We start from the raw sequence: 9,525 nt of genomic DNA, 5'->3' as shown, positions 1-9,525 counted from the left end.
ACTGTTCTGCCCAAACAGGAGTGGTGATCATTCACTTTAATGGCAAGGTGGTCATTTCCACAGAGACCCCTATAAATAATGTGATTCCATAGGCGTTTGTAACTTGTGTAAGATGTCTTTGCCCCTTATAGGAAAGTGAATAGCCATAATGCACGTTTGAATGTGAGTAATAACTTGTGAGTTGGAAGAGGTGAAGCACTGCAAACATAGAGACCTTTTAGACACCTGTTTATTATTTCCTCTGATGCCCCACACTCGGATGGCCCTCTGAAAGAGCCATGCATGAGGCCACATTGAGACAGGTATAACTGTTACATCAACACTGGTGTCCAATAACTCTGTGATTGACTGCTCATTTAAAAAAAAAGATTAATTTTCATCTATTTTCAGTAATAGGTAAACATACTTCTACAATACTGTAACCAAATTCTGTATTTCCTCTTTCATTTAGGGGTTGTTGGGCAGTAATATAAGTAATGAAAATTGAACTATGGAAGATCCTTTGGGGAGAATTAAAGTCATATGAGACAAACTTAAATGTATACTACACCAGTGAAATCAGAATTGATCACTTCTGGAATTATAGATTATCCTTCTTTAGCACTGTGAGAGTGGGGCAAAATTAAGCCCAAGCTACCTTTTGGTAGAGGTCCTTGAGTTTGAGTAAGAATTTTATAAACTTCCCCATGTAGACATATTTGAGCATCCTCAGTAGTAAGCAAATCTAACCCTGTGCTCCCTCTAGTAGCATGAAAGGATTTGTGGAAGGAACTTCTGTTTGAACTGTAAATATCTGTGAAGGAGACATCTGCATCTGCAGATGAGAAGGGATCCTCTTCCTCTGGCCTTGGGTCAGGAGGAGACCCATAATTAGTTTTCCTGACATGTCTGTTTTAGATCTGCATTGATTAGTCCAATTAAATCCCTTATGACAGATTGAATATTTCTGATTGGGCTGTTTTTGCAGCCCCCTTTTTTAAATCTTACAGTACTTTAATAGATGACCAGGTTTTTACAATTGTAACAAAGTTTATCAAAGCCATGTCCACTCCTGGGAACTTGGGTGGGTGCAATCAAACTCTCTGGTCTGGTGAGGGGTAAAGAGGGATTGGAAAATAAAGATTCACAGACATTGAAGATTATGCTAGGATCAGGTGGAGCTCTGCTCTCTGATGGAGAAGCAGCTCTAAATTCTTATGCCAGCAATCTTTATATACATCTCATTATCAGATTAAAGACTACACAATTCTTTATATTCATGAAAGTTTCAGAAATTAGGACATCCTATGTAGTTTTTCTGTAGTTGCAATCCATAGTTGGAAAGTGCAATGATAAGGCATTTCATAGCTCTCAAGAAAGTCCATTGTTAAAAGTTATTATAAGGCAGGCAGGAACATGGAAAGCAGGGCTGGTGGAATACTGTGATTGTCTAGCATAAGAATTCCTTCCTTTCCTGGAGCTGTGTACCTGAGATGAAGGTCAGAGCTAATAGGACTTTGAACAGAGCCTGCTCATGCAAGGCATTGCCACAGTAGCTAAGCATCCTGTGCCCTTAGAACATCCCCAGGCTCTTGGCATGCCACAGCTATGAGGTTATCAGAGACAATCTCAGTCACTGCCTTCCCATCCTCTGTCAGAACTCTTCACAGGAGGGGTTGGGCCCCATGGTGCCTCTTGTTCCTAGAAATAAAAAAAAAATTGCATTAATTTCTCATGAACACCAACTTTTTAGTTGGTAGTTACACCAACTTTGTTTGCCACTACCAAGCAGAGACTGCGGGTATGTGCAGGGCACTTCCTTGTGTACATGTAGGAGCAAACCCACATGCTCTGGTTCCAAGACCCACAGTATTCCCTTGCCCTGCCTTACTTGCATGGGTCCAACCTGGCCCACAGCACCTGCGCACCCGGTCCATGCAAGCCAGGCCTGTAAGCCCCACCCTGAGCCCATCCAGAGATGCAGCTGTCTGCAGTGTTTGCCCCAGTTCCCTAGGGTCCAAGCCTGCATGAGAAGCTGTCAGATCAGTGCAAAATTGTAGGCGGGTGGGAGGGACTGAGTCCGGGCTTGAACCACCTCTCTGGGCCATCTGCTTTGGCACAAGTGGCATGTATGTGTGAAGGGACCTTGAATGGGGAGTGGTGACTGCTGCCCAGGGAGAGGTGACAGTGAGCCAGTGCTCTTTATTTTTAGTGTGGTCAGGGCAGGGGCGGGTTGGTGGTGGCCACCAGGAGTGGCCAGGCAACACAATCTCCTGCAGGAAAGCCACTGCATCCCTGCTCATTCCAGCGCCAGGCACAGGGTCCTCTGTGGTTTATTACAGCACAGTGTACCCTGAGCTAGCAGGCTGGGAAGGCTTTGGGGACCCAGCTGCAACCTGGCTCCAACACCTGGGATGCTGGTGCGAGGTGGTGGGCAGCCAAATTCAGCCCTGCCAGTGGTGGATGTTGGGCGCTGCTGGCGCTTCAACTGCTATTGTTCTGGGAGCCCTCGGAAAGTTGATGTGTGCTTGACACTGTCGCCACCAGGGGGCTTGGGCCTGTTTGTGGGCCAGGCATGGTGGAGGGGGGTGGGGGTCCGAGGCCAGGGCATCATCCTAGTGGTGTAGGGTGGGTGTAGGCTGGGTGGACTCCCCATCCATGGTGTTCTCCAGGGTGCAACATCAAGAACTTGGCGAGCATGAGCTTCTGTGTTCTCACCTTTTCCTCAGAGTCACTGGTTCAGGATGGAGCATCACTAGGTCTGGAGGTAGTGGGTTGGTTAATACGGTATGCCTTTAATACTTGAGGCATCCACAAGAGGAAAACTGAGCTAGTGAGTGTGTGTCATGTTGCTGCTTTTTTTTCCTTAAGCAAAGTCATGAAAAACCTTTAAAGCTATGACCCCACCCTCTGCTCCTTCAAAGAACATTGGAGACCCGACCCATTACTCTGATTAATGGTGGATTTATTAGTGTCTGAGTCTCAGCACCGCAGACTTGTTATCTAAGGATGACTGACATTCGGTGAACTTCAAATGTTAAGTGCCAGTCACAGCAACCTACCCTTTCAGTCGTCTCCACTGGGCTCTGTCCTCTATGTCCCCCAATGCCTTGTTCCCTATCCCAAGTGGGTGTTGTGTAATACCTGGAGCAAAACTTTCAGTGTCTGTAGTTTTGCCAGTCCACTGTTTCTCCCTCTGTTGACTTCTATTTAGAAAACAGAGAGGTGAGCTCTAAAATATGGAAGGAGGATCTGCTGATTTCAAATGACCTTTTGAAAATAGAGATGCAATCTCTTGTGCAAGAGCTTTCCAACTTAAATCTGAATTTCCCACCTAAACTTTACCAAACCCGCGAGGTAGCATCTTCTTTCCCAGAAGTTTGCTCTTTAAAAATGTTAATACTGCTATTTAATGGGGTCTTGGAAGCGTATAAGTGAACTTGTTTTGCTGCTAGCTGCTTTAGAAAACTTAACTGTAGTATATTCATTACCTGTATCCTGAAATACCGCCACACTAAGAAACTGCTTACTCTGGGTTTAATGGAAGTTGCCAACATTGGCTCTGTTCTATGTCAGGTGAAGGTGATTCAGGTGAGTCAGTGACTTCTGTTTGATAACATTTTAAAGGTCTGAACTCAATTATGGTCAGATAGCTTGACAACATAACTTTTAAATTAATGTTTATCTTACATTTTGGAGTCATTTTCCTCCCTCAGGCCTTCATAAATGCATCCTTTCATGTTTTACTGCATGAAAATAAATTGCTCTACTTCTAGTTAACTCTTTCATTACTTATAAAAGGTTTATTTCATGTATCTGTGATTTTTGCTTAATAATTTAGTCTGGGAGAAAATAGTTGAATCATTTTATAAAATATAATGTGTGGATTGAATAATTCAGTTATTCTTGGATTCACCATAATTAAAGGAACACTTTTTTCATATTTTCCTGTATCATTACAAGCTCCATTAAAATATTAAGGGTTAAATATTTGCAAGTATATTTTATTGTTTTCCTCCTGATCTTCTAAAGGAACACATGATTTCAAATTTATTAATTTATAGAAAATAAGTGTGCATGTATTTTTATGTGAGCATTGTGCACTGTGAAGTAGTATTGAAGTGTACAATTGAGGAAAACAATGTTTACTGAGAATATCATGGATGTACAACCAGTTTTGTTCCTGGAAGACATTTTTACAAACTATCTAGAAAGTACTTCTTGTGATTTTTTTTTTATATATTTACATTTTCTATGTTTGTTTTACCAGGCTTCTAATGAAAATTTGGATAATTTTAGAATGATAATCACTTGTATATCAGTTCACTATGGTTCAATCATTTAAAGTTTTATTTATTAAAGTAAGGTAATTTTATTCTTAAACAATTATAGATTTATACGGAGTTTTGTTGAGATAAAGAAAGACATCATCTGCTAAATTTATATAGAACCCCTCCAGGGTTTACACTGTGACATTAAAGATGATATAGCTCAGGTATAGACCATTTCCTTCTCAAATATCCCTCATGCTGACCTCTGAGCCATACCTCTTTTCTCCTGCTGCCCTCCATACTACTCATGGTTACCACTAAGTCTTTTCTATTTTTATAAATTTATCATTTCAAGAATGTTTTACAACAGAAATACACTATGGAACCTTTGCTGATTTAAAAAATGTTCTTATTCTTTTGTGATTCATTCAGTTTGTTGTGTATTATAAGGGCTAATGCATCTGTAAGCATCCCACCTGAAAGCACTTAGAAACCACTCTTGATGTAGGAACTCACACAAGATGCTTTACTAAGTGGACAGGCAGAGTGCCTGACCACAAGGGTGAGAGAGAGAATGGCAGAGGAGCCATTCTTAGGTAGTGGAATTTCATAGGATAATAACCATCTGACAATGAGTGATGAGAAATTTTGAGAGCTAACAATCTGAACCAATGACTGACTAGAAAGTTTTTGGGCTAACAATCTAGGTTGTAAAATGGTGTAGAGGGGCAGAATAATGATGGCAGCAAAATGGCAGATCTGATGCCAATATTCATCCCTTTTTGTTTTTATAGATACCAGGGGTGGGACAATTGTCTTTCTTCTGTAGCTTCTTCCTGCCAGTGAGGGGTGAAGTGTCTGATTCCTGTAAGAAGGAAATTAGTGAGGTCTTTAGGTGGAAGGATAGCTTTTTGGAGTCAGAACTGTCAATAGTAAATTGTATGTATCAGTTTTGTGTGTCAGGGATTGGTAATCTTGAAGGAGAAGCTGTCAATTGACTGGTTGGTAAACTTGTGTACATGATCTTTTAGGAATTTCTCTAGGCAATTTAGCAGGCTTGGTCCTGTTTAGAAAGACCTGTAGGCCTTAAAACAACCAAAAATTTCTGACCCTTGCAGTTTCTCTTGATGGTTATCAGGCACTTCTGCCTGCCTAAGAATCTCTTTTGTCATCTCCAGTCTTATTTATTCTTTGGTTTAACACAAATATACATCTTAAGTTACATTTGACTATTGTTTCTTCTTTTAAATGTCCAGGAATGGTTATGTTTGGTTTTAACTATTTTGTTAGGTGTTCAAGATAAAGCTGGTCAAACAGACTTTGTTCCTATCTGCTGTTAAGGGTCAGCTGAGTTCCCACAGGGGATACTCATGGAGAACTTGAAAGCAGCTTATTAATTACTTTAGTTCCATTTGCTAGGTAGAATCTCCTTGATGAGTGGCTTCCTTTGGAAGCATCAGGGATGTCTCCCTTTTTCAATGATCCTCCTCTTTGCAGCAGGTGAACTGATTGGCTTTTCATCCTCTAGTGGTCTCATTAATCTCCCTGATTGGGAGGTCATGTGACCCAGAGTTACAAAGCTTATTAGAGATGTTCTCCCCTTCCCTGGATTTAGGCTGACTCAGAGGGCAAAAGTCAAATATTGGTTTTCTTGGCACCTGTATTTTAATGTCAATCTCTGAGTTTGAGCTTAAACATCAAGCAAGCCAGTCTCACCAGTCATAAAGTAAGAGTAATGAGCCTTAACATCAATGTTTATGACTTTACAGCCATTTACCCCCTTTTACTTAATTGGGGGTCCATATTATCTGCGTATACATGATGGATTATTATCTCTAATTTATTTTCTTTGTTCTTTAAGCAGCATTTCTTGAAAACATTAATCAGGCAGCAATTGTAGAGTTTACAAGAAAAATACAAAGTTGAATTAACAACATTAAAAGTATATATAGTTCATCTAATAGGTATCTTGAATTTTAGTGAGTAATGTATTATATTCCCTGTTTGAGATAACAGTAATTCTACAATAAAAAACAGTCTTTTGAATATAACTTTAAATGAGCTGAAGTCTGACTTATTTTGAAGTCATTCTGATACATAACAAGGTGGGAGGAAGAAACTCATCAGGTAAGATGAGGAGCTTCACAAATCTTAGTTAAAGTGTTCTAGTTCTGAAGCTGATCTTTACCTTCTCTTTAAACATGATTTTACGACAGATGCAACCTCAGTTCTTCTTGGATGGGATCTTGATGGCTGCTTCGATCATCTGAGGATATTGGACTCTCACTTCTTCCTCTTCCAAAGAATATTCTATCAGAGATTCTCCAGGGTCTCACCAAGATGCTGAAGTCGGCCTCAAACTTGTGATCTTCCTGCCCCAGCTTCCCTAGTCACTGGGATTAAAGGGTCTTGCTAAGTTGTCCACGGTGGCCTCAAACTTGTGATCCTCCTGCTTCAACCTCCCAAACAGCTTGGATTACAGATGACCACCAACGTACCAGGAGGAATAAATTCCAATGAGTGTGAAAATACTTCAACAACAACAACAAAAAAATGTCAGAGGAGTTTGAAGCCAGTATTGTGGATTGTCTGATAAACATGCCATTTGCTACTATAGATATTAAAGATGATTATGAAATGGTATTGATGCACTTTTGGACTTAAAGCCACTCATAGAAGAAATCCTCCAAGGCAAACATTTGACTTTGCCCTTTCAAGGGATTGACACTTTTGGAAATCAGGTTGACTTTGTGAAGTTGGCAGAAAGAGATCACATAAACCCACTTTTGGAGATAGCAGGGAGTGAAAAAGATAGACCCTGAATTGTATGAAAAATTTATCAGCCACAGGTTTGGAGAAGAAACATTCTCTCGCATCGATCTTTGCTCCATGCTGAAGAAGAAACAAAGTGATGGTTATTATCATTGTGAGTCTTCAATTGTGATTGGCAAGAAACCTATTGGAATCCAAGATTTAAATAATGAAGTGTTACATCGAGAAAGGATGGGTCTGAAGGCCAAGGTGAAACAGAAAAAGGAACTTTTATTAAAACCTGAGACTCAGGCCAAAATTAGGAGGGAGCTTTTTGAAGGAAGACTTATTGATAACAGTAATCAAGCAAATCATGTTGATTTCAGCACAAATTTGACATAAGCTCTTTGTTGTTATCATGGTAACAGTTATGAAATCTTTTCAGCTTCTTAAATAGCTCTTTGGTAAATACCAAAGTATTTTGATAGGTTCCATACAACAGTGAACCAACATTTGGTAAGGAATTTCTTGCCAAAGAAAATCAATTTTGCCCTATTATTTTTTGAGTTAATTTTTTGAGTGTTTTAGAATATTTGTTTCTGTAATATTGAGTCATTTTATAGAAATGACTTCCTAATTAGCTGTTGTGAGATGTTTCTTGGGTCCTTGCAGACAAAAAATACAGACTGTGAAAAAGTCATTTACAGGCAAAACAAAACAAAACCAACAACAGTATTTTAAGGGTCATTTGCCTCCTGTTGACATATTACATCAAAAGAATCATTGTCCAGCTGTCTACATTTAGTGTTATTTTTAATGAAAATTTGAATGTTTATTGAACATTATTAGTACTTGAATGAACATTTACAAATATAGTAATTGTAATACTGGTTAAAAATGTTTTATAATATCCATATGTATTATTTTTCACTGATCAAAATGTAATTCGCTTTGTCATTTCTTAATGAATGAATGTTTCAGATTTTATTTTTTACTTTTCTGAAGATAAGACTCAGATCTTATCATATCCCTTATAATTTGAATTTGTTTGCACTGGGTCAATTTTAAAGAGCATTTTTGAAGTATTTCTCCCCATGTGATTATTGGTAACAGCTTTTTCCTGTAGTCATTGTAAAATTGCTCCTACTCATAGATCATGATGGAAGGAGAAATGATTGGAGATCAAATATGTAATCATTCAAATATAAAATCCAGTTTGCTCATGGATTTTAGCTATTTTTTCACTGGATAAATTATACTACATTTATTTATAAGTGAGTTTATGCATTATCATGCCTCTTAATAAATGTATTGTTTTCCCCTGAAAAAAAAAAAAAACATGATTTTACAAAGTTTACATATGTTGTTTCCAGAGTCTGAATGAATGTTAATTAACATAGTATAACATAACATTCAAAACATAAATCAAGAGGCTGAGAAAGCTTTTAATTTTCCTTTTGTGTGGCAAAATATTTTTTGTTTTCATGTTTCATGATGTTAACCTCTAAATAAATCAGGCTCTCACTAACTTTTAGAAATACATTTACTTTTAAATTTTTTATCTCAGTGTAAAAAATAACAAATTTTCCATATACCCTATTGATAACACATCCTGTTATAGAACATTAAATGATATAAATAAGTTCCCAGTAAAATTTACTATTCTTATAAGTTTAAAATTACCATTGAAGACAAGTTTAGTTTGGAAAACAGCAGCTTGATAAATTTTCTGCTTTAAAGAGGTGTATACCTGGAAAATATGAACACATTTAATATACAAAGAAGAGTGGCCATTCCACAATTACCTTGACATTTTTATGTTAACCAAGTATGGCTTTTAAAGAAAAATTTAAACTCTGTAACAGTACAATACTCCAACTGTTGTTGGAGTTTAATTATGTTTAACCATATACAATTATGTTTAACCAAAATTGTATAAACCCTAAATTTTAGGACTAATTGTTCTAAAGAAAAAAAAAAAACAGACAAAATGTTCAGAGTAAATTAGTGTTTTTAAGAAATACTTGTCATTTTAACATATAGATTTAACATTGATTAATATTAATCCATTAATATTTGACCTTAGGGAAAAATGCTAAGCTTTAATGGATTGTCTCACATACATCTAACCAACTTAGTTACACACAAATTTGTATAAATTTGTCCTTTACTTACACATAGACTTCTTAGAACTTGATTAGACCCTCATATATTTCAACAAACACAGACTTACCCAGAAACATTTTTTTCCTTCAGTATATTTTCATACTTAAAACCTTTTACGTTCTTTCCTATCTTTTGACCCCTTTTTGTTCACATTTTGAAACAACTCTTATGAAATTTTTGAATGTAGATAAACTACTCCATTTTAATAAGATAAAATATTTTATGTTATTTATAGTACCCTAATTGAAACACAGTTGAACCTTTGGATTCCCTTTTTCTAAAGAGTTCTATCTGTTAGGACTTAACTCCTAGTAACCTTGTTTTTAGTGATGACACAAAGCAATTATAAACCCTTTTT

The 9,525-nt window shown here is 37.5% G+C and overlaps 1 pseudogene across 1 annotated transcript; it reads left to right on the top strand.

The window, feature by feature from the left end:
- The first annotated feature begins 2,393 nt into the window (after positions 1-2,393).
- Positions 2,394-7,794, top strand: LOC306652679 (annotated as a pseudogene). The gene is made up of 3 exons: positions 2,394-2,602; positions 3,435-3,570; positions 6,887-7,794. The product of its transcript is annotated as an uncharacterized misc_RNA (transcript).
- Positions 7,795-9,525: the final 1,731 nt, after the last annotated feature.

This window comes from Sciurus vulgaris (assembly GCF_902686455.1).
Source record: "Sciurus vulgaris genome assembly, contig: HiC_scaffold_442_arrow_ctg1, whole genome shotgun sequence".
Lineage (NCBI taxonomy): Eukaryota > Metazoa > Chordata > Mammalia > Rodentia > Sciuridae > Sciurus > Sciurus vulgaris.
The sequence above is the reverse complement of the archived record's forward strand: the minus strand, read 5'-3'. Positions and strand labels throughout refer to the sequence as shown.